Source organism: Tribolium castaneum, chromosome 4, assembly GCF_031307605.1.
Source record: "Tribolium castaneum strain GA2 chromosome 4, icTriCast1.1, whole genome shotgun sequence".
NCBI lineage: Eukaryota > Metazoa > Arthropoda > Insecta > Coleoptera > Tenebrionidae > Tribolium > Tribolium castaneum.
In genome coordinates, this window is record NC_087397.1 from 20,903,670 (window position 1) to 20,928,044 (window position 24,375).

At 32.3% G+C, this 24,375-nt stretch overlaps 4 non-coding genes across 4 annotated transcripts; all 4 read right to left on the reverse strand.

The window, feature by feature from the left end:
• Positions 1–2,861: 2,861 nt before the first annotated feature.
• On the reverse strand, positions 2,862–4,165 carry LOC107398956 (uncharacterized). The gene is made up of 4 exons (XR_010333813.1): positions 3,721–4,165; positions 3,566–3,665; positions 3,405–3,515; positions 2,862–2,976 (listed from the first exon to the last, which is right to left on the reverse strand). It is a non-coding gene; the product is annotated as an uncharacterized LOC107398956 (transcript).
• An 11,415-nt stretch (positions 4,166–15,580) lies between these two features.
• Mir3836c-5 (microRNA mir-3836c-5) lies at positions 15,581–15,641 on the reverse strand. The gene has a single exon (NR_161879.1). It is a non-coding gene; the product is annotated as a microRNA mir-3836c-5 (primary transcript).
• A 151-nt stretch (positions 15,642–15,792) lies between these two features.
• Mir11618a-2 (microRNA mir-11618a-2) lies at positions 15,793–15,889 on the reverse strand. The gene has a single exon (NR_161861.1). It is a non-coding gene; the product is annotated as a microRNA mir-11618a-2 (primary transcript).
• A 60-nt stretch (positions 15,890–15,949) lies between these two features.
• On the reverse strand, positions 15,950–16,023 carry Mir3851r (microRNA mir-3851r). Its single transcript, NR_161876.1, has one exon. It is a non-coding gene; the product is annotated as a microRNA mir-3851r (primary transcript).
• Between the last annotated feature and the right edge of the window lie 8,352 nt (positions 16,024–24,375).

Genomic DNA, 24,375 nt, shown 5'->3' on the forward strand with positions numbered 1-24,375 from the left:
TGTTTAACCTTCCTAATTTAAAATAACATTTTTTTAATGTTTAGTTTGAAATCTTTACCATTATTTTCAAATTTCATAATTATTTTATTTTACATCTAAGGATTTCTTGTTTCTCGGACTTCCAGTATTTCAGCTTTTTAGTTTCTCAATTTTCCCATAGTATTTCATCTTATTTATTTCCTCAATTTTTTAGTTTTTTGTGATTTTACTATCTTATCTTATTAATGTTGTTACTTTTCAGTTTCATAGTTTTCTAATCACTCTTTCAGTCACTTAGATCTACAGAATTTTTATCTTCATGTTTTTTGTTTTCTTCTGTGATCCAGTTTTTAAGTTTTTTAGCTTTTCAGTCTCTTAGTGTACCTACTGTTTTTTTATTAAGAATCTAATGATTATTTAAATTTATTATTGTTACTCTTTTCCAGTTCTATAGTTTTTTCAATTTCTGAGTTTTTCATTCGCTTAGTTCTTCAGAATTTTAGTCTAAATATTTTTTAGTTTTTTGTTTTTTGTCAGTGTCTGTACGTTTAATTTTTGAAAATATGCTTACTCTAATTTTACATTATAGTATATTATGATATGAGTTTTATAAGACGCATTTTGTCGCACGCACGAATTTAGCCATGATAGAGTAAGTGCGACAAAAGTATTATAAACGAGATATCATACAGTACTTAAAAGATAGAATGGAAATTTATATATGCATTTTAATAATTGTAAGTCCAAGTTGTCAGAAGGTTGATAAGTTGGTTGGTTCATAAACAAGATAAATAACCCATTGTTTCAATCAGTTTATAGTTTCTAAAAAAAATTAGATTTTGTGTTGCCAGCGGCCAATATAAAACTTTTTCTGTGGTAATGTAATGTAAATAATAAATTTGTCGCCCGTTGAAATCTACTCGTAAGTTTTATGAAACGAGCCCCAGAAAGTATGGTTTTAATATTAACCAGAGAAAGTCTTGGAAAATTTATAAACTATCCAAGTATTTTAACTGTCACGTAAATTAGCCAAGATTCTTACAAACTAGCCAAGTTAAGAAAATAAATAAACAAAAAAAAATACTTCAGGTGTTTTATTTCAAGTTGTCTCAAAAGTGATACCCATTTTTAAAAAGAGCTTGTTTTTGTTAAAAAAATTAAGCAAAATCAACCAATAAAAGTTTGGGTCAAAATCATTAGTTTTAAAAGATACATCTAAAAATGTAAAAAATTGTAGGGTGCTCCATTTAGAAAAACGTAAGTTTGTATTGTAGCTTATTTCCGAAACACTCTGTATATTTGAAAATAATTTTAGGCAAGGCAGGGGATTAGTATCTATGGCTTAGAAAGAAAAAGTTAGTACTTTTCTAACATTTAGAGGTGACTAATGGACTTTACCATTTCGCTGGGACATTTACTTCCATTTACTTTATTCTCGAAATACGCATCTAACAACATTTTGTTTTGAACTCATTACCATGTTGTTTATATTAAAATAATGCAGGTTTTTTCTTGTAATTTATCATTTGGTTGAATGTTGAACTATTAAATTGTAAAACTTCATTCGCTACTTTATGAAGATGGACTTACGTCGGAAAAAAATTAGACTAAAAAAATCTGAAATTAGTGAAAAGTTAGATGGGATTAAACTTTTCAACATATTGCTAAATGAAATGAAAAAACTTAGACTCAACAGATTTAAATTGACTATGAAAAACTCCTAGTATAATATTCTGTTTTTTATGTACGAATAAACTTATTATTATTAAAAGTACAGTATTACTAACTTATATTTTTTTCATTTTTTTCAAGCTCATCTGATAAGTGCATTAACTAAACCATTCTGAATAAATAAGTGTCTCAATAATCAATAATTATATAGTTGTTGCAAAAATGGTGGATGCGCCGGAATAATTTTTTAACAGTCACTGCGGTTTACAAATTTTTACTTTACGTCAGTTGCCACACATGTAACATGGCTTCTAAGAAATCAGAGCTAATAAAAAAATTGTTGGTAGTTTTGAGATCAGCATTCAACAGCTGCAATTCATCAATAAGACAATCTAATTAATAGATTTATGTTGAAATTATTGTTATGTACTCAGTGTTTGTAAACAATGAACGTGCGCATAAAGTAAAATAAGCAAAATGTCGCAAATTTTTGTAAATTTATAATTGTTGATGCTAATAATAATAATAAATAATAATAAAATCAGTCATGCTGTTTGTTTGAAAACTATTACAGAATATGATTATGCAGAAATATTGAAAAGTCTTTAGAATTAAATATTCATAAAATAAACATTAATCGTTGTCATTAAGATCTGGAAACTTCAATTAGTCGTCTTCAGTCTCCAGTCAATAGTTTTTTATAGATAATAAAAATAGGAATAAAAATAATAGCAATTTATAGACAGGACAAGATCTAATGAAAGTATACACTGTATACACAGGACGAAGCGTTGTTTGCCTAAGCTATTCACTTTACGAAAAAGAATAAATATCAAAGTTGAAAATGTGTCATTCTGAAAAATACAATACTTCGTAATAGAATTTCTTCTTGTTTTGGTTAAAAGTTAAGCTTACAACATGACTTCCAGTCGTTTGTTTCCATTTTGACCGAAGAAGTTGTTCAAGGTTTTGGAGAGAGACGAAGTTCAAACGTGCAAAAATTTAATTAATCGAGAAAATTACATTTTGAGAGAAGAATTTTAACGTAATTGTTTATGTTATTTTACGTTCATTTGCGTAGATTGAACAAAACTAGAGCATATGAACACGAAATTCGTAACATCTAAAATAAAACTTATTAAACTAAGTAAGCACAACTCAAATCGTACACACCGAAACAAATAACATGTATTCTAAACGAATACCAGCCAAAACAATACTATCATTTTTGGTACAATTCGTTGAAAACGTCAAAAGAATTTTAATGTTTTCGAGTCTCCAGTAATACCAGGGAGCTCGGGCCAAAGTCAAAAAAATGTAGCTGCTCTAAAATCAAACAAAACCATAAAATGTAATTATAATGTTTTTTTAATCGATTTTATAATATAATGAATAATTTTTTTGCGTAAAATCCAGTTATTGTTCCATTTAAAAAAATGTAGCTTTGATACAACACCCTGTGTTTAATAAAAATAATTTTAGTTTGTGGCAATATTTCAAACAGCAAAAAAGTTATAGACCGATTACAAATTCTTGGGTCACCCTGTATTAATTTTATTTCATTTCTATTCGTTAAAGAAAGACCAAGAAAATAAAAATGATTGTTCTGTGAACACATTAAAGGCTTTAAAACCTTATTACAAAATTTGAAAAGAAAGTGAGGCCACAAAATAATTCAACAAATCCTACCGACTGCGCCAATTTGTAAAAAAAGTCTTTTAGCATTACATTCGCCATTGTTTTTTATTACAAACCACATCTGTCAGTTGTTGTCCACTCCAGCAAAACACACTCAAGACGCACAAACAAGAAACGACAAATATGAGTATCCGTAGTTTGACAAAGATAGTTAAAGTGTCCCCAAACTAAAACTTAATTTTTCAATTTTCTCAAAAATCAATTTTCGCAATCTTACGTTTATGACGAACGCTAAACAGCTAATAAGAATTAAAACGCCAAGTACTAAACAGAACGGCATGCATATCAGTGACATATCATTAATCATTTTAACGAACCTGTTATAACCAATTAATTAAAAATAATGATTTTGTTAACTTGCCAAGTTGTTACTTTTTTAAAGCATTGTGGTGTGTGATACAAAGGCGTAACGATTTTCCCATTTCTTGCTGGTAGCGAGTGTCCCGTAAATACCTCCAACTCTTCAGACAATCAATCTCATACACTTGTAACAAATATTCTTCAATTAGTGAGAACTGCAACTGTATTTGTAGTATTGCGTAAACAAAAACATAACAAAGTCTTGCGCCGTGGTAGCACAAATACGGGAAACCAGTGAAATATAAACCATTAAAAACGTGCGACAATTCGCCAAAATACTCCTCAAAAATTTGGATATTAATAAAGAAGTCCCTCTGACTACTAAAACACAACATGTTGAACACTACCGTAATCAAAATGAGCAGGAGCGAGCAAGTTATGTAAATATTTATGATTCGACAACTTCGCTCAAGCTTTGTTTGAGCCTCTTTTCTGACCATGTTCAAAGGCCAGCACATTTCGTCTAAAAAAGCAGTCGCTTCCAAGATTTGTTTTTCCAAAGTTACAGATAAAATTGCTCCGACTATCCCCTCGAAAATAAAAAATACCAATAAAAATTAATTCAAATGTAACTTACCCACAGGACAAGTAGGATTGTTGTGGCGTACCTGATTAAAGGATTTGCGCTGAAATAACTGATCAAGTAATATATTTGTAAACAAAAAACTAACGAATAAAATATAATAAAAGAAAAGTCGCAACATTTGACTATTTTATACTTGTTGAAGTTTAAAAACATCACTCGCAAAGTAATAAAAGGATCTGTAAAGTGGGATTGAGTAAATTATGTTTCCAGGTCGGAATTACCTACCTTTCAAATAGACCATGTTGCTGGTTGAAAAGGCTTCACGATACTGCAATTAGTGGGAAAAATGGTTACGCAGAAATATTGAAAAGTCATTAGTGATCGTTTAAAAAATGAAATATTTATAAGATTTTAAACTTATCAAGTCATAATCATATATATTCAAGAAGAGAAACACTAATAAAGTGAATAAAAAACAATACAATAAGAGACTGAAAAGCTAAAAAATTAAAAAACCGTAAGATTACAAAATTATCAAAAATGTTCAAAATCGTAGAACAAGACACTTGATGTGAACACAGAGAGACTAAAAATGTGATAAAATAGAAAATATAGGATTTCAATTCTGTAAATTTTAGTGACTGAAAGAGTGATAAATTAAAAATACTCTTTGAACTGTATTGGAGAAAGTTAGATTTCGTATCATTATTTTTAATACACTTTAGATTCCTACTGACTGTTACTCTTTATAGCTATTTTTGCAGTTCGTGGTTTGTTTGCACAAAAATATTTCATTTCACGTACAATATAATATACTACTTTTATGTTTTTAATCAATTACACCAAAAATGCGTTTACTTTTTTTTAATCACTTAAGATCAATAATTATAGCTTCCAGATATTCATGACTTTTCGCATTTGTTGAAAAAATTCTAATTTATTATTGTCTAGTAAAAAATTCTAAAACTAAACATTGTTATTAGTTTTATTATAGCTTGTCTAGAAGAATGAAATAATATGTTTGTCTATAAAATATGTCTGTGAGCTGACAAATGAGGTACAATGAATAAAGTATCATTATATTGATAGTTTATTGATTTATTCTGTTTGCAATAATGTTCGTATAACGTTCGCTGTTTGTTTTCTTTACTAACTTTACACAACTTAATTCAATTTCACGTTGTAGATGCAAATATACTATGAGCTGAATTATGCTTTTAAATATTTATTATTATAATTTCTAAAATGACTGCGTATACATTTTTCCAACTTATTACAGTATCTTAAAGAATTTTCAACCGGTAACATGGCTGATTTTAAAGGTAATCCAAAACTAAACCATAATAAATCTCACTTTCCAGATCCTTTTATTACTTTGAGGGTGATGTTAACATTGAAATTTACAGTAAAAATTGTTTGACAATTTGCGATTTTTCTGCACTCAAGTGTATAGTACGAACAGTTTCGTATTTTTATTTTTGATAAAAAATCCCTATCCCTAAAAAATCATATTATTCAGTAATGTCTGGTTCAATATTTAAAAGCACCTATTTGGTAGAAGAGATAAATAAAACTTCAAGAAAAAATTAAATTGCTTTATTTGTGTATATTTCAAAACTAAGATGAAACAAAGCTTGAGCTAACTTTGTGACTGCGAAAAAAGGTACTTTTTACTTTTGGCTACTTTAAATTTAAAAAAACTTACACTCTCTTGCGGTGGTGGTGGAAGCTCGTTTCCTTGCACATTTATTTTCATCTATAAAAAATTAAAAAATATTCAATAAAGTTAAAAGGAAAATAATATTAAATAAAAACAATTCATATTAATTGCATTTCTTCAAATTAATTAAAGGTAATTTTAAAAACTTACGTTTTTTCGTAGTGGTGGTGGAGGTTGGTTTTTGTTAAGCGATAGTAAATTTTTCCTCTTTAGCTGTAAAATATAAAAAACTATTAGACTAAAGTAAAAAATAATAAATATTTTATTGAAGTAAATTTGATTTAAAAAAATTGTTAAAAGTAATTAAAATCAATTTCAAAAACTTACTTTATTTTCGGAAGTGGTGGCATTTGCCGAAGTAGAGGCTTCAAAATAACTCATATTGAAAAACACAATGTACACACAATGAAGCTTTACTGTTAACTTTGAGTGCCCCTAGAGCTTTTATAAGGCCTTAAGAAAAACAAATCCGCCATTTTGGGGGTAAAATAGAATGGGGAATGCTGATTATACAAAAAAAATTGTTGCTGACATCAGTAAAAATTGTAATCCGATATCACAAAAAATGGCTGAATTTGCAAAAATTTTGTTGACATCAGCAAAAAATGTAATCTGACACCAAAATTTGCTGAATTTGCAAAAATTTTGTTGACATCAGCAAAAAATGTAATCTGATACCAAAATTTGCTAAATTTGCAAAAATTTTGTTGACATCAGCAAAAAATGTAATCTGATACCAAAAAATGCTGATTTTGCACAAAATGTAATCTGATACCAAAAATGCTGACTTTGCACAAAATGTAATCCGATATCAAAAAAAGCTGATTTTGCAAAAATTTTGCAAATTTGCAGCAAGTGTAATCTGATGCCTGTGCGAACAAACGTAGGTATATTTGATTTTGTATCCCTTTATCAGCGGAAATGTGTATAGTGTTACAAAAGACGAATGCTCATATCTTTATTTCATTTAATATCACAACAGGGTAAATCCCCTATCGGAAATAATTCCCTAATTCCATTGCTATTTTTAGTTCATGATGTCATGGTTATTTTAAGTTCATGAGGTCACTTTTATTTTTAGATCATGATGCAATATTTAATCAGTATAAATATGAGGGTGAAAGCGTGAATTTTAACAGTCTTCATACAGTGAAAATACAAGTTGTGGATAATTCATAGGTATAATTATTGTGACTAAAGTGAAAAAACGTAGGTATGTCTGACACAGTGAGCTCTTTAGCTAAACGTTCTATAAATTTAATTCGTGAATACATTAGTAAAATTGAAACTTTAGATGAAATTAATTCGTTTTCGAAATATATTAATAGGAGTGTTAAAATAGTTAGCAAAGCTTTGATAAATAAAATTCATGAAACAAACATTCATGAAAATCCACATTCTTTGGAAGCCAGTCTTGCTCATTTGAAATACTATCGACTCAAATTAAAAAAAATTAAAAAAGACTTACTCAACAATAAAAGCAGTAAAGTTGGTCAGGGATTAACAAATGTACCGAAAAAAACATTCGGTCAAAAGGTTTTATGGGAGAATTTAAATTCTTGTTTTAAAGGAAGAATTCGTTCAGGTTTTATTTCAAATATTCATATAAAAAATCCAGCAATATTTTTAACACGAGCATATAAAAGTTTTGTATTAAAAATTAAAAAAGAATTAGCAAAGTCAATGCTTAAAGTAAATGTTGTGTTTTCAGGTAACCTTATACAACCATCTACGTTGGAAATAGATTTAAAAACATTTGCAACTAGAAATAATCACATAGATTCAACAACTACTATTAGAGAATGGTATCAAGAAAATGTAGTTAATGTAATATTAAATAAATTAGAATCATTTGCTGAAAAAGATAGTGGTTGGGCGTTATATGAAATTTTAATTAAAATTAAAAGTAATTTATTAAAATTTATTATTAAATATTTATTATATATTATATTTATTTATATTATTATTATTATATTATTATTATATTATATTCATTATATTTATTAAAAGTAAATATTAATCAATATGATCCAATAAAATTTGGAAATAATTCAAGTTTTGTGGAAGTACCGAACTTTATTAAAAAAAACATTGTATAATAAATGTACAGAATAATGATCAATTTTGTTTTCTTTGGTCAGTTGTGTGTGCATTATATCCTGTAAAAAATAATCCCCACAGAACATCATCATATCCAAATTTTGAAAACGTTTTAAGGTATGATAATATAAGTTTTCCAATAACAATTAGAGATATTGAAAAATTTGAAATAATGAACAATTTATCAAATAATTTATATTGTATTGAAGAAAAAAATAAAATATTTCCGGCACGTTTAAGCACTTATAATAAAAATAATGATAAGAATATTCCTACAATCAATTTACTCATGCTATCAACAAATAATATGGATGAAGAAGAAACGCATCATAATAAAAAATTATATTACCATTTTGTATGGATTAAACATTTATCTCGCCTTTTATCACATCAGTTGTCTACTCATTAACATAAAACATTTATTTGTGAACGATGTTTAAATTATTTTACAACCGAAGACATTCTAACCAAACATAAAATTTACTGTCATAAGCTTAATCAGTATTCAGTGTCATTACCTCGCGATACATCTTTGAAATTTAAAAATCATCTTTATAAGGAAAATGTGCCATTTGTAATTTATGCTGATCTCGAAAGTATTTTGGCAAAATGTTCTCAAATTGATAATAATATTCACAGTAAAACTATCCCTTACCAAAATCATATTGCTTGTAGTATAGCTTATTACTTAAAGTGTTCATATGATGACTCGCTTTCAAAATTTCAATTATATCGTAATCAAGATTGTATTCAGTGGTTACCTCCGCATTGAAGGAAACCAATAAGATTTCGACACAGATGCCAAAGTTTTCTCATTCGATAAATGGCCAATTCCATCGTGGTGTGCTAATAAAATCTGGCGTCTTACCGCTTTTGGTACGACCCATTTTAATCCTGACTCAGTCTGTTTGAATACTCGACCATCCTTTAGTTTATACTCTTTGTGAATGGCACGCTCTTCAGCGTTCGTCGGTGATTTTTCCAATATTTCCTTCAACAATGCGCATCTCGCATCCTTTATTTGAACAGCTAAAATCCAATCATCATCGTTAACATTAATATGCAAGACTTCCACTGAAGGCTCCGAAGGATCTAATACCAGATTTCTACTCAAAGCGTCAACGTGACTCATTTTACAGCCAGGTCTGTATTCTACAGTAAAGTCGAACTCAGAAGTCAGCAACCACCATCTCCCAATTCGTGGAATCAAATCTCACTTGGTAAGGGTTGTTCGTAAAGCATTACAGTCACTGCTAGCGTTTCTAGCTCGTACGAGTGGTACCTTTGTTCCTCTTTGGTCGTCTGTCGGCTGAAAAACATAACTGGACACAAAGATCCAACACCTTGTCGTTGCAACAGAATGCCACCAATTCCAATTTTAGAAGCGTCAGTGTGTAACTCCGTTTCAGCTTCCGCGTCGTAAATTGCAAGAACTGGTCTGCTCGTCAAGATGTCTTTTAAAGTCTGAAAAGCCCACTCTTGTGCTTCTTCCCAAACAAATGCACTGCCATTCTTTTGAAGACTTGTCAAACTGTTTGCTATTGTTGCGTAATCTTTCACGTACTTTCGAAAGTACCCACAGAAACCTACGAATTACCTAAGTTGGTGTACGTCTGTTGGTTTGGGAAAAGCTGTCACCGCTTTGATTTTTGTCTCGCCTGGCTTAATGCCTTCCGCACTGATCTCATGCCCTAAATACAATATTTGACTTCCAAAGAAGCAACATTTACTCAGCTTTAGAGTCAATCCGAACTGTCAAAGCAATTGAAACACCGTTCGTAAATTGTTAAGACCTGTTTCAAAGTCTTTGGAAGGTATCAGAAGATCATCTATGTAACAAAAAGCGGTCTGAAACCGTAATGGACCCAACACCTTATTCATAGCTCGCTGAAACACTGCCGGAGCGTTGGCTAAACCAAAAGGCATGCGGACAAACTCGTAATGCCCATCAGGCGTAGCAAATGCTGTCTTTGGAATCGATTTGGTGGCCATTGGGATTTGATAGTACCCACTCGAAAAACTTTGCACCGCTTAGTTTATCCAAATGTTCGTCTACTCGTGGTAACGGAAAGCGATCTTTGATTGTTTTCGAATTTAATTGCCGATAGTCAACGCACATACGGTGTTGCCCATCTTTTTTCCGCACCAACAGTATGGGACTCGAATATGGCGATTCTGATTCTCGTATGACTCCGCTACCTAACAAGTCATTCACTAGGTCTCGAACAATTCTTCTTTCGTGATGCGATAACCGATAAGGACGATAAACTACCGGTTTATCATCAGTCAAAGTTAACTTTTTTGCCGCAGTTGTAGCACCTATTTCCGCTACATTTCGTGCAAAACAATCTCGAAATTCGTTAACGAGTCTTAACAATTGCTCGAACTGAGCCGGGTCTAGATTCTTATTGACTTGTGTAAGGAGTTCCCACCGTTGAAAACTCTTTACCTCAACCTTCCCCACAGAAAACACACTCACCGTCGTAGCTGACCTTTCCTGCTCGCAAGGCTCAGCTCTCGCAACGATTTGCGCTTTTCGATAAACCACATCTTGGTGCGATAGATTGCGAACGGTCACTAGACCTCCATCACATGTGACACACCGATGAACAACGTGTTCAAACCCTGGTCTCGGACGTTGACACCCTTCAACGTAATAAGCTCCTTTCCACCCATCGTCTTTTGCCTTGATTCGTATGCAACCAATGGATTGAGGAGGATTCACTGTTTCCTCTTCCGCCCAAAGTACAACTTTTCGTGTCGGAAGTTGGCCTAGAAATGCTTGGATCGATTCGTTGTTTCCGTCAACTACTCTCACAGCTTCCTCATTTGCTGTAATCGTATTAGCACCCGCATTCAGGAAGGTCTGTCCCACTATGACAGGCACACGTTGTGCACTGTCTTCGACGATCAAAGCTTTTACGTTTGCCTTGACAAGATCCACTTCTAGCTCTACTTCGACTTCCCCATGCACTTTGGTGATTCCCTGGCCATAACCACGAATCAAATGTAAACTTGGCTGCCACATCAGTCCCAATTCTTTAGCAACACTTTGCTTGACAAGGACCGGTTCAGCTCCTGAGTCAATGTAAGCTCGCGTCAGCTTACCATTGACCTTAATATCTATGTAATAATTCTTATTATTACTTGCGTCAGCTACACTTGTCGTTAGTGCCTGCTTAGACATGTTTTCTTTTACTACGTTACTACGTCGGCACTCAGCATCCACATGTCCAATGCGACCACATTTCTTGCACTCAATACATGGTTTCGGGCACTTTGTCGCAACATGTCCTCGATTACGACAATTGTAACACCGAACTGACGAATACAGTTCTTGTGCCTTGACTCGACTTGGAAGGAACCTCCTCCTTTCCCGAGGCGCCTGCTTTGCGAGCGTATCCCGCTTGTCACCTTCGGATCTCAAAGTCGACAAATACTCAGCGTACAAGCTTTCGGGTGTAACGTAACGCCCTGCTCTTGCCCCATTTCTGAGAGTCACATCAGTGATTCCATCAATAAGACAGGAGACTGCATTCGTTCCTGCTATGTCACAAGCCTGCAACAGATTTAATTTCCCAAAATAATATTGTGCCCAGGTTTCACCATCTTCCTTCACCCTTACGAAGTGTGGAAGCATAATCGTGGTGATCGGGGAAAGTGGCTTGTAACAAACGTTTCCATTCATCCCAGCTCCGGTCGTATGCTGAGGGATCGAGATTGTCGTACCACTCCTTGGCCAGCCCCTTGAGTCGACTTATCATGCCGGAAATCGTTGTACGTTCGTCCCAACCGTTCACGAGAGCCAACTGGTCAATTTTATGCAACCACTTAGTGGTACTAAAATTGGGGTTTCCTGGAGCGAATTCAGGAATCAGGTCACTTTTAATGCCAACTTGTCCTGATGTGTGCTCAAAATTGCGGTTTAGCAAACGTCGATTCAAGTTTTCAAGTCTCGCGATTCTAGCGGACTCGGCCGAAACTGGGGGTGAATTTACTGTAGTGGAGACCCCTGGCGCGGACCTTTCGGCCGTGGCTCATCGTCACTTGAGTCCGAGTCGTCCGAGTCCACATTTCCTCGGTACCTGTGACGCCCCATTGCGAAAATCTCACCAGAAAACTTTTCGCGCCTTTTGAAAATTGACAGCGTGTGATTGCGTAACTCCTAGAACTCGTCAGAAATCAGAAAAACCAGATAAATTCGGCTAGCACCCGATTGATTTGTTCGATTTCAAGTCGTAAAACACAATTTTGTTACGAATGAAGCGGTACAGATTCCCAAAAATTAAATTTTTGGCCCTTGCCTTGGCAACCCACAAATTCCTCACAAAATCACCACATTTCACCACTCTCTATCGGAAACGATTATTTGAGCAATATCCCACCGCTGCTCTGTAAATGAAACTCGGAATTCACCCAAAAACTAATTTATTAGCAAATTAGATTCAACAACGACATTGACACTTCCACAGTGTCCTTCCAACTAACTAGGCGTTGCCCGTACGCGCCTCACGCGTCATCATTCCCCGCCAATTTCACCAGCAGCGCCCCCTTCACTTAACATGTATAAGTTTTGTATGTGTTTTATTAAACAACTTTATCATACATAAATATTAACAATATCTTGAGGTGTCGATCTTGAGAGAGTCTTGAGATATCGAAGATAAGCATACATTAGAGAAAACAAAACACAAAAATAAATAACAATAAAAATAAATGAATACATTTTAAATTAGCACACTACACAACACGAATAACACCTTGAGCTGGAATATATTTCGCTACTCTATCATGTAGAGTTAGACAATGAGCTGTCGTCTTCCCTGGTATGTTGGTTCTGGTCTCAAACTCGAGTCGGATGGAAACAGGACTTCTTTTGAGCATTTCACTCTGCTTGGTGCAATCAACAACTACTATTGGTGCAATAATCTTGAATTCTTCAGGCGTGAAGATTGGTTCCCCAACTTTATCCAAAAATGATGCTTGGAATTCAATAAACATTTCATATAATGCGGCAAAAGAATTATTGTTGAAATTCAAGTTTAGGTTATCATATGGATACATTTTATCGTTGAGATAAACTTTAACGTTTCTCAAATTGCAGTGATCGAATTGACTGTAATCTTTGGAAAGTTAATTTTTTCTATCGGTTTGAAGTCCAAAAAATATATATTGTGGTTTTTCAATTGATGTTTTAATAGACCATGTATGTCGCTGAGTTAAAGGGAACATCTAGTTCACAATTCTTTGATAACGCATCAATTAGACGTAATCATTCTGCATCCGAAACTGTTATATGAAGCATTTTCCAAAAGATTTTTGAAATGTTAACTTTCACGTTATGTACTGTGTCATCGTTAACAACTAGAGCATTTAGATCAGTATTGCTTCGAACAAGAACAAGTTCTTGGCGAACATTCAATATTATTTTTCGAAAATCTTCACACAAACCCAATATTAGTCTCAATGGAATAAATACATTAAAGTATCCAGAATCTGGATCAATTATTGTTGATGGAGATTTGGGAAACCATCCAGCATTTTGAAGAGCAATACTTTCATTAGTATTGTACGTTGCATAACCTTTCATAATTGATGCTAAACCATGATTTCGTACTCTATCAACTACATTACCAGCAATCTCATATCTTACTTCATCAAACATTAACATTATACCATTATTAGCAAATTTAACGTTTGATGAAATTATGGTTTCATGTTTATCATTTGTTGCGATTACTTTTCCTTCAATATACAATAAACTCAACCAAAGCAGTGTATATACATCTTGATGTTCGATTGGTAATCGTATTTCATCATTCAAATTGAAAGATGTGGGTGCGTATGGTTGATGCGTAGGTTTTTCAGCATAACTTATTGATGTATCAAAAACAGCTTTATCATTTATATTTAATATTTCAAAATTTATTATGGAAATTTATTCAAATACACAACGTAACAATAGACGCACCCTTAGTTTACACTAATACAGCAAAACCGAGAGATTTAAGAAAGTTCTTCTTATTCGATGTTAATCGTTTTAGTCTACGATGTAGACTAAGTGATTTAATCTCTGTTGACGTATTTATACTAGCGGCATGAATTCGGTTCACCAACAGACAGACCAAAACAGAGTTTTCGTCTGGATGCTTTAGTTTGGGGTATGGTACGCTATACTGACGAGCGGCTTCACTTGTATTTTCAGCGTATTCACCAAACAGCAAACACAAGTCACAATATTCATTCTACGAAAACATTTTAATCCTTCACTGACACTTTTTGAAACTGAAAAACTACCGTTGATAGACGAAAGAAAAATTTTTATGACATTATAAGCAATCACCGTAACCATAGTGTCATCTGAACAACAATGGTATGTGCCAAGTGAGCCAGTTTTATCATCATTGTTGATTCAAAAATTTTGTTAACATTTCTAACAGAATTTGGTAAAGTTTCTTTAGTTTTTATGTTGTTAAAACCTTTATTGCAATATCATTTATACCACAAATGAATTTGGATCTGAAATAGTTGTGCAAACACCTTCATTTTTGGCAAAGAATTTTTAATTTTTCTTTCATCATATCTTCAGTAATAAAAGAATAAAAGCGTATGTGACAATATCTTTAGTAATAAAAGATTTTTTGTAACATTTTTCTTGTTGTCTAGGTCATCGTCCGATGATGTAGTGTCACGGCGGTGCGCGACTTTTTTTAAGACTTTTGTGTTAAAATCTTACACCGTTGCAATGAAAGTCCTTTCCAAATTTTTACAATAATAGTATTTGAAAAAAATACGTTTTCTTTAGTAGAACTAAAGTATACAGATTTTACACCTGTCTATCTGAAATTTGGAGATTTTTCTATATTTCAGACACTGATTAGACCCTTAACTCGTCGGTCCCGGTCACTACTCTGGTCGTTAGGTCAGGTCAGATACTGTGAAAACTCTGACACTTGGGTAACTGATAGCACCACCATTGGTACGCGTATTTATTTTTATTTACATTATAAAATGAGGAACATCGCAGACTATCATCTCTCATTCGTTAAATTTTGTTTGATATTGTGGTTGTAGACTGAAGTAATATCTGTACGGTTTACTAAATTTTTTTACTAATTAGCAAAAACAAAGGTACGTCTTTTGAAAAACATAAAAAAGCTTCTTTTATCTAAAATGGGCTTGTTGCAGAAATCAAATATCAATATAAATAATGAAATATCAAAATAAATAATAAATATCAACTTAAGCAGAGGTGGACCTGGCAGACATTTAAAAAAAAATGTGATAAGTTCTAACTGTTGGTTCTACATCAATCCCAGCTTTTAAACACTTGCGTAAAATTTCACTCGTTTATAAGAAAGACAGCAACTTTTGTTGGATCCTTTTGGCATGGGAATGATTAACTAAAACACAGTTTAAAAAGTCTGGGACTCTTCATTTTCAATGATAAAATGAAGAATATCGCAGACTATTATCTCTCATCCGATAGTTTTGTTTGATATTAATTGGCGATTTAAGAAACCACTCCAGGGTCTACCTTGCCCAGTGATAGTTAAATAAATATCAACAAAAGCAAAAGGTGGACCTGGCAGGAATTTCGAAAAAAAGTGTAGCATAATTTTACATTCCGAAAGGAACTATTGTTGATAAATTAGCTTAGAAAACTATAAGACACTAGTAAATTATACAATACTTTGTGAATACTAGAATACCTACATATCCAATTTTTTATTCGTTCCAGTTATGTGATTCGAAATAAAGCGAGCATCGATCGGTATATGATCATAAAAAGCATAGAAACGACCAATGCTAACTATACATCGAAAACATTTTGTAAAAAAAAAAACAGAAAATTCTTCGCTGACTTAAAAATTGCTTGCTGGTGAATTGAAATCTTTCACTGGGCCGGCATGGGTCGTACTATGGAGAAAAATTTTACATAGTACTACTCTATGCCAACTCAGAACTAAATGTACTCACAAATTTAAAAATAGCAATGGTGGACTGAACAATCAATAAAATTTTCATCACTTAAATTAGAATTCGTACTTAATAGTATCACTCCGTGCCAACAGTGAATTCCTGAATTGTCGATAAATGGTCAAGGAACATTGGTCCAATATAATGAAAAACTTTCGCTTACCTGAAACACTCTTTGTGGGTGCATTTTAATTTATTACTGGGCCGGAATAGGTCGTATTATGGATTAAAATTTTACAGGGTACCACTCTACGCCAACCAAGCACTAAATTTAGTTAAATTTAACATAAAATTAACACTGTAGGTTGTAACATAAAATTAACACTGTAGGTTGTAAGATGAATAAAGAATTACTATATTTTTTGGTACACGCTCTGGTTACTTTGGGAACTACTTTGACTCCGCAACATAGTTTTAGTAGACTCTTCTTATTAAGAACTCGATTCCATCGTGACCTCGTCCTTAATCCGATTCATCCGCTAAAACTTTATTTTGCGAACTGGTTATATAAATACTTATTTTCAATTAGTCATATCGCATTTTACTGCCTTCCAGTTTAAAGAATAACTATTTTTATCGTTAATCGTGAACTTTAATTTACTAATAAAGTGCCATAGAAAGTACTATAATTACTATAATTCATATAGTACCACCCACGCCAACTTACTAGTGAACTTGAGAAAGTTTACTTTCGATAATAAAAATGAATACAATTTCTCGAAATTTTATTCAAAATCTGGTAGTATTAACTTTGATTGAAAAAAAAAGCACCTAAATCGTTGCCTTTATATTAAGGATGCAACGACAAATGCGCTTTATTATCAAGGAAAGTTTGTTAAAGTTGAGTCGAACATCAAACTCATGAAATTTGTTTTATTATAAAATGCAAAAAATCTCAGATTATCTATCTTCAATTCTCTCATCCGATAATTTATCATTCATATTAATTGGAGATTGAAGAAACTACTGTAGGATCTAGTATGTCTAGTAATAAATTGATTATTATTAAACTAACATCAATCGAAGCAAGTATATATCGGGCCAGAAATTTCGAAAAAAATACAATGAAATGATTATTCAAAATCTGATAGTACTGACATTAATAAAAAGTGCGACTTTCAAGAAATGTTGGCCGACGAATTGTCTTCGAAGACAAAATCTCTAACCCTTCATTTGGTCAATTATACAAGATGTCTCAGCTAAGACTTTCGAGCTTAATATCTCAGGGGGTCTTTCACTAAACTCGATAACGCTCGGTAGTGTTAGATAACTTGCAATCGTCGTTAAAGTAATTCACGAAAAAGTTGCAAATTACTATCCATAGCAACCGTTAGCACTCGTTAAAGTAATTCATCAAAACTTGCAAACACTTGCAAATGTCAGATAAGCATTTGTATTTTGCGGTAGCTCGTTCCCTGCCACAAAGTCATTGCAAGTTGAATTTTTTATCAACTTTTTACTTGATTGCAAGTAAAAGGAACTTGAAAATAAATCTACTACTTTAATTTTTTTAAATTATGGTTTTTGCTAAATTTGTAGCTAAAATATTAGGGTGCAATTTTTTTATAATAGCTTTTATTTTAAATTTGGACTGATCGGGTAGATGGGTGGTTTCTTCAATGTTTGATAAAAAATGCTACAAGTGTTTCATGGACTCGGTCAGTAGTCAAAAAAAAATCGTTAACTGAAGAATAACGTATAATCAAAATTTTATTACGAGTATACATATTTTATTCAAAATTTAAATACATTGTATACGGTGGTAGTTTAGATTATCTCTAAAAAAAGCAACTGTCTCGTTCATTTTATTTTCATCGCAGTTGCAACCACTAATATAATAATATAATTTTTTTCTGTCGATGTAACCCTTTTGTGAAACTTCCAAAAGGAGACACCACAGGATCATACGTTATACGTTTCAAGACCTGTAAAATTCGAACGGCCTTTCATGACGTGTGTACGTTCCGTTCCTTAAACTAGATAAAAAAATAGTTACAAACAGCTTCTTTCTATTTTTCCAGTCAATACCTCGGTCCCAATGGCTGAAATAATTGGATTCTCTTTGGCCTTTTGAGGTTTTCACCATTAGTTTTAACATCTTTTGATAATAAATTTAATTTTCGTTTTGACAATTTGCTAAGTGACATTTAGATTTGTAATGGATCTGCAATTCAGCTTGCGTTGCTATAAACAACTCGTTAACTATCCGGTAAGGCACCGATAGCTTGCAATTTTTTTGTGAATTTGGTTGCAAATATCTCGATAAGCCTCGGTAACGGAATTGCAAGTTGCAGTTATAGTAACGATTTGCAGATAAGTTTCGTAAATGACCCCCTTAGTTATTAGTCAACGGATTGTTGTGAAATTTAGAATGCACATATTTTAGGAGGTGGCCTTTCAATTAGGGACAAAAAAATGACCTCAAGTTAAGAGATGAAATTTTAAAGCACATTTCTTTTATTTAATATGAAGCCAAATTACCGTTGGATCATTAAACCCCAAAAAATTGCTCGGCTAAACCAAGAAAAAAATTACATTTTGTTGTTAAATACTTAATCCAAATTTTGATAGTAATTTGGGCAGTCACCTTTTGAAACAATTGATGAAGCATTTCTATGCGACATTTTGTGTATTTATAAAAATTTAAAGTTCAAAGAATCGTCAACAATTTAAAGACACAGGAAGCGTACCTGAACTAAATCGAGTGAGGACAAAATATGTCACTGGAAACGAAGCAATAGTTGGGATGTAATTCAAGCTTTTGAAGAGAATCCAATGAGCAGTGTATGAAACATTTCCAAAGTCCTGAATGTTCAAGTGTCTAGAATTTTTCAGTTGTTGTTCAGTCTTTTAGTCTTTTTTGAAAGGATTAAAGCATCCAGTACCAAAAGTAAGTCAAAAATATTGTTTTTTAACTTTGTAAGGGTGAGAGATAATTGTGAAATGTCCCTTGCGTGACAGTTACGTTTCTGCGAGTAGGATTGACCAAAATTCAATGGTCATTTGTCTCATAAAGATCTACGCTTTTGCATCTGTACCCAAGTTTAACAGTTTGTTTCTCATTTTTCTCGCGAAACAGACGTCTTCCACGAATGAGTTTTTCTGACAGCATTTTTCACTGACATTTAAAAAAACATGCAAAAATTACATCCTTAAGACTTGGTTGGTTTTTAATCTTTATCTTTTAAAATATCTGCATTTTAAATTTCATAAAAATCCGTTGACAAATAAATATATGAGATATCAGGCTTGAAAGTCGTAGCTGAGACACCCTGTAGAATGAAGAATATCATAGACCTTGAGTCACACCCGACAAAATATGGACTGGAGAAACGACTACAAGGTCCACTTTACCCAGTGATAATTAAATAAATATCAGTCTAAACAAAGATAGACCGGGCAGAAATTTCAAAAACATTGTAATGGAATGCGAGTGTAGACCACATTTATTCAACATTTCTATAAAATTTTACATGTTTACCAACAATAAATCTACAGATTCAAAGCATCCATCGAAAGTACAAGAATACCAAATAATAACCATACTAGGACCATAAACGTTCGATATATATCGAAATATTTTATATGACGGCACAAATGTATACGTTTTTATGGAAACATAAAATATCTTCGCTTATTTCACTTGCTGGCGAATTGTAATCCATTACTGAGTCGGCATGGATCGTACTATGGGTTAAAATGTTACATGGTACCACCTTATGCCAACCCAGCACTAAATTTATTCAAATTAAAAATAAAAAATAAACTTAAAAATAAACATTGTTTGCTGTAAAAGAAATTATCTAAATTGAAATTCATTAATAAGCTGCCATAGGAAGTACTACAACATAATTACCATAACCCAGACTTTGAACACCTACACCATTTTGCTCGATTATGAGCAAGGAAACAAACAAAGTTAACTTATTTCATTTTCACGGAAATACCTCCAAAATAAGTCAATTTGTGTAAATTTCGACCATACTGCCACTAAAGGTACTACTCATTTCGAAGTGAGCTTCTTCATTATTTAGATTGAACAGTAATTTGGAACAAGAACACCCATTCAACTTTTATTCGTCTTAGTCGTTATTGAATCTGAAATGAAGTGAGCATTGGCTATAAATTAGCATAGAAACAGCCAATACTAACTAAGTATCGAAAACATTTTGTAGTACTGCACAAAGGTTCGTTTATTTTGTAAAAGCAATGAAAACTCTTCCCATACCTTAAAAATTCTTGGTGGTGAAATAATTATTACTGCACAAGACTGTCTGGTATTATGAATACCCTATTAGCTGTTTCAAAAGTATAAAAACGCGCATTTTATCAGATTATTTTTTAAATAAAATTGCTAAAATCGTAAAATAACTACTAATGATTAGATCTCATTGAAAGTAATAAATTAGATTAGCTATTATTTTTTTGAAGTGTATGAACAGCTAATTTTGAGAAAAAATGCAACGTTGGCGTTGATATAGTTTTGAAACAGCTAATTGCAATAAATTTACCTACTAAGGGGGTCATTCACGAAACTCGATAACGCTCGATAGTGTCAGATAACTTGCAATCGTCGTTAAAGTAATTCACGAAAAAGTTGCAAATTACTAGCCACAGCAACCATTAGCACTCGTTAAAGTAATCCATCAAAACTTGCAAACACTTGCAAATGTCAGATAAGCATTTGTATTTTGCGGTACCTCGTTTCCTGCCGCAAAGTAATTGCAAGTCGAATTTTTTATCAACTTTTTACTAGATTGCAAGTAAGAGGAACTTGAAAATAAATCTACTACTTTAATTTTTAGTGAAATAATGGTTTTTGATAAATTTGTAGCTGAAATATTAGGGTGCAATTTTTTTATAATAGCTTTTATTTTAAATTTGGACTGATTGGGTAGATGGGTGGTTTCTTCAATGTTTGATAAAAAATGCTACAAGTGTTTCACGGACTCGGTCAGTAGTCACAAAAAAAATCGTTAACTGAAGAATAACGTATAATCAAAATTTTGTTACGAGTATACATATTTTATTCAAAATTTAAATACATTGTATACGGCGGTAGTTTAGATTATCTCTAAAAAAAAGTAACTGTCTCGTTCATTTTATTTCCATCACAGTCACAACCACCAATATAATAATATAATTTTTTTCTGTCGATGTAACCCTTTTGTGAAACTTCCAAAAGGAGACACCACAGGATCATACGTTATACGTTTCAAGACCTGTGAAATTCGAACGGCCTTTCATGACGTGTGTACGTTCCGTTCCTTAAACTAGATAAAAAAAATAGTTAGAAACAGCTTCTTTCTATTTTTCCAGTCAATACCTCGGTCCCAATGGCTAAAATAATTAGATTCTCTTTGGCCTTTTGAGGTTTTCACCATTACTTTTAACATATTTTGATAATTAATTTAATTTTCGTTTTGACAATTTGCTAAGTGACATTTAGATTTGCAATGGATTTGCAATTCAGCTTGCGTTGCTATAAACAACTCGTTAACTATCCGGTAAGGTACCGATAGCTTGCAATTTTTTTGTGAATGAGGTTGCAAATATCTCGATAAGCCTCGGTAACGGAATTGCAAGTTGCAGTTATAGTAACGATTTGCAGATAAGTTTCGTGAATGACCCCCTAATTAAGTAAATTGAGTGTCACCCACTGTGATAACTAAATCACATAAAGAACATAAAGGAAAATCTTTCCTAAACTTATTTAAATATCTGAAAACAAAATACTTTGTCGGAGAATGCAATTTATTTCTGGTTTCGGCATAGGTCGTGCTTTGGGTCGTGGTCGAATTGGTTCCCAATAATGTCTATAAGTATAATTCTGTAAGAGGTGATGGTCGAATTGGTTCCCGGGTGATGGTCGAATTGGCTCCCGCATGAGCAGGTAGGTAAAAAGGATTAAGCCAAATATATGTTAATATTTTAGTTTTAAAGCTGGTAGAAATGTTCAAATAATTATTTTCTTGGCACAAAATCCAACAACAAATTTCATTTATTCATGGCTAACTGGTTATTAAAAAAAAAGGAGAATGTAATTTTTTAAGTCCAATGCTCTCCTGTAAATTTCTTAAAATGTTTCGTCAAGTAATGACTATTAAGACATTTCACATGATGACGTTGCGTTCGTTAATATGTCTATTAATACTATTAAAGCATCAAAATGGAGACAAATTACAAATATAATTTTAACATTTTTCGACATAGTACCCATTAAGTTCTATGCGCCTTCTCCATCGTTTTGGAAGTACTTGAATACTCGAAGAAATATTTATCCACAGCCTTTAAATTGTTAAAACACGATTTGTTTTCGAACGTTTTGGAACTTGTAAATTTGTTCAAACACTTGCAAACGCCATTTCTGTTATCATAATACTTTAATCTGTTTATCTGACCTACCTGACCGACGGGAACCAATTCGACCATCTCCGGGAACCAATTCGACTATAATTAGAGAGGATTACAGAATTTGGGAACCAATTCGACTCGTCCCGTGCTTTGGTTGAGGGGACGAGTCGAATTGGTTCCCAAATTCTGTAATCCTCACTAATTATAGTCGAATTGAATCCCGTCGGTCAGGTAAGTCAGATAAACAGATTAAAGTATTATGATAACAGAAATGGCGTTTGTAAGTGTATGAACAAATTTACAAGTTCTAAAATGTTCAAAAACAAATCGTATTTTAACAATTTGAAGGCTGTGGATAAATATTTCTTCGAGTATTCAAATACTTCCAAAACAATGGAGAAGGCGCATAGAACTTAATGGGTACTATGTCGAAAAATGTTAAAATTATATTTGTAATTTGTCTCCATTTTGACGCTTTAATAGTATTAATAGACATATTAACGAACGCAACGTCATCATGTGAGATGCCTTAATCGTCATTACCTGACGAAACATTTTACGAAATTTACAGGAGAGCATTGGGCTTAAAAAATTACATTCTCCTTTTTTTAAATAACCAGTTAGCCATGAATAAATGAAATTTGTTGTTGGATTTTGTGCCAAGAAAATAATTATTTGCACATTTCTACCAGCTTTAAATCTAAAATATTAACATATAAAAGCATAAAATTGTTCACACCATATTTTCTCAAGATAGACATAGAAATGTCTGGAGCCCTATTAGATGATTCAAAAGTAAAAGAACGCGCATTTTACCAAATTATTTTTTAAATAAAATTGATAAAATTGTAAAATAACTACTAATGATTAAATCTCATTGAAAGTAATAAATTAGATTAGCTATTTTTTTGTGCATGAATACTTTATAACTGCTAATTTTGATAAAAAACTCATTAAGTAAATTGAGTGCCACCCACTGTCAAAAGTGAATTCGAATTAGGCTAACTTGAACAACATCTTTAATCTAAAAATTTCTGGCATTAACTGGAGATTGAAGAAACTACTGCAAGATCTACTTTGCCCAGTGATAATTAAATAAATAACAACAAAAGCATGGATCGACCGCGCAGAAAATTCGAAAAATCGAATCATATAACTTATTTCACCAATAAATACCAAAAAGGGCGATTTGTCTCGATTATCTAGAATATTATTTTTACATTGTTTTAACTTATTACAAGATTTATAATTTTTTAATCTTCTATGATTATCAAATGAACAATGATAACTAAATAACGAAATGGAAAATCTTACCTAAACTTATCTAAATATCTGAAAACCAAACACTTTGTCGGAGAATTGCAATTTATTACTGGCTTCGGCATAGGTCGTACTATGGATTAAATTTTACACGGTACCAGCACTAAATTTAACCAAAGAGTAAAGCACACCCCAAATTGTTTACACCAGATTTCCTCAAGATAGACATAGAAATGTCTGAAACTGGAATTTTGTTTACAACGATAAATGTGCTTTATTTTTAAGGAAAGTTGATCAAAGCGGTGTCGAGCAATCGAGTGAAAGATCAAGCCTGTGACTCCTCATTTGTTAAATTCTAAAATGAAAATGATCGCAAACTCTCATCTCTCATTTGATAATTTTGGTTAATATTAATTGAAAATTCAAGAAACAACTGCAAGGTCTATCTCTCCCAGAGATAGTAAAATAAATATCAACAAAAGCAAAAAGAGGACCTGCAGAAATTAAAAAAAAATGTGTGCTTTGAGTCATAATTGTACATTCTTTTTTTTAATACAGACAAATTAGTTTGGGATACCATACTATACCAAAATACCTACATATCTATTTTTTTATTTGTTCCCGTTGTTAGAGAATTCGAAATAAAGCGAACATTGGTCGATCAATGACCATGAAGAAGCATGGAAACAAAAAATCTTCACAAACCTAAAAATGACATGCTGGTAAA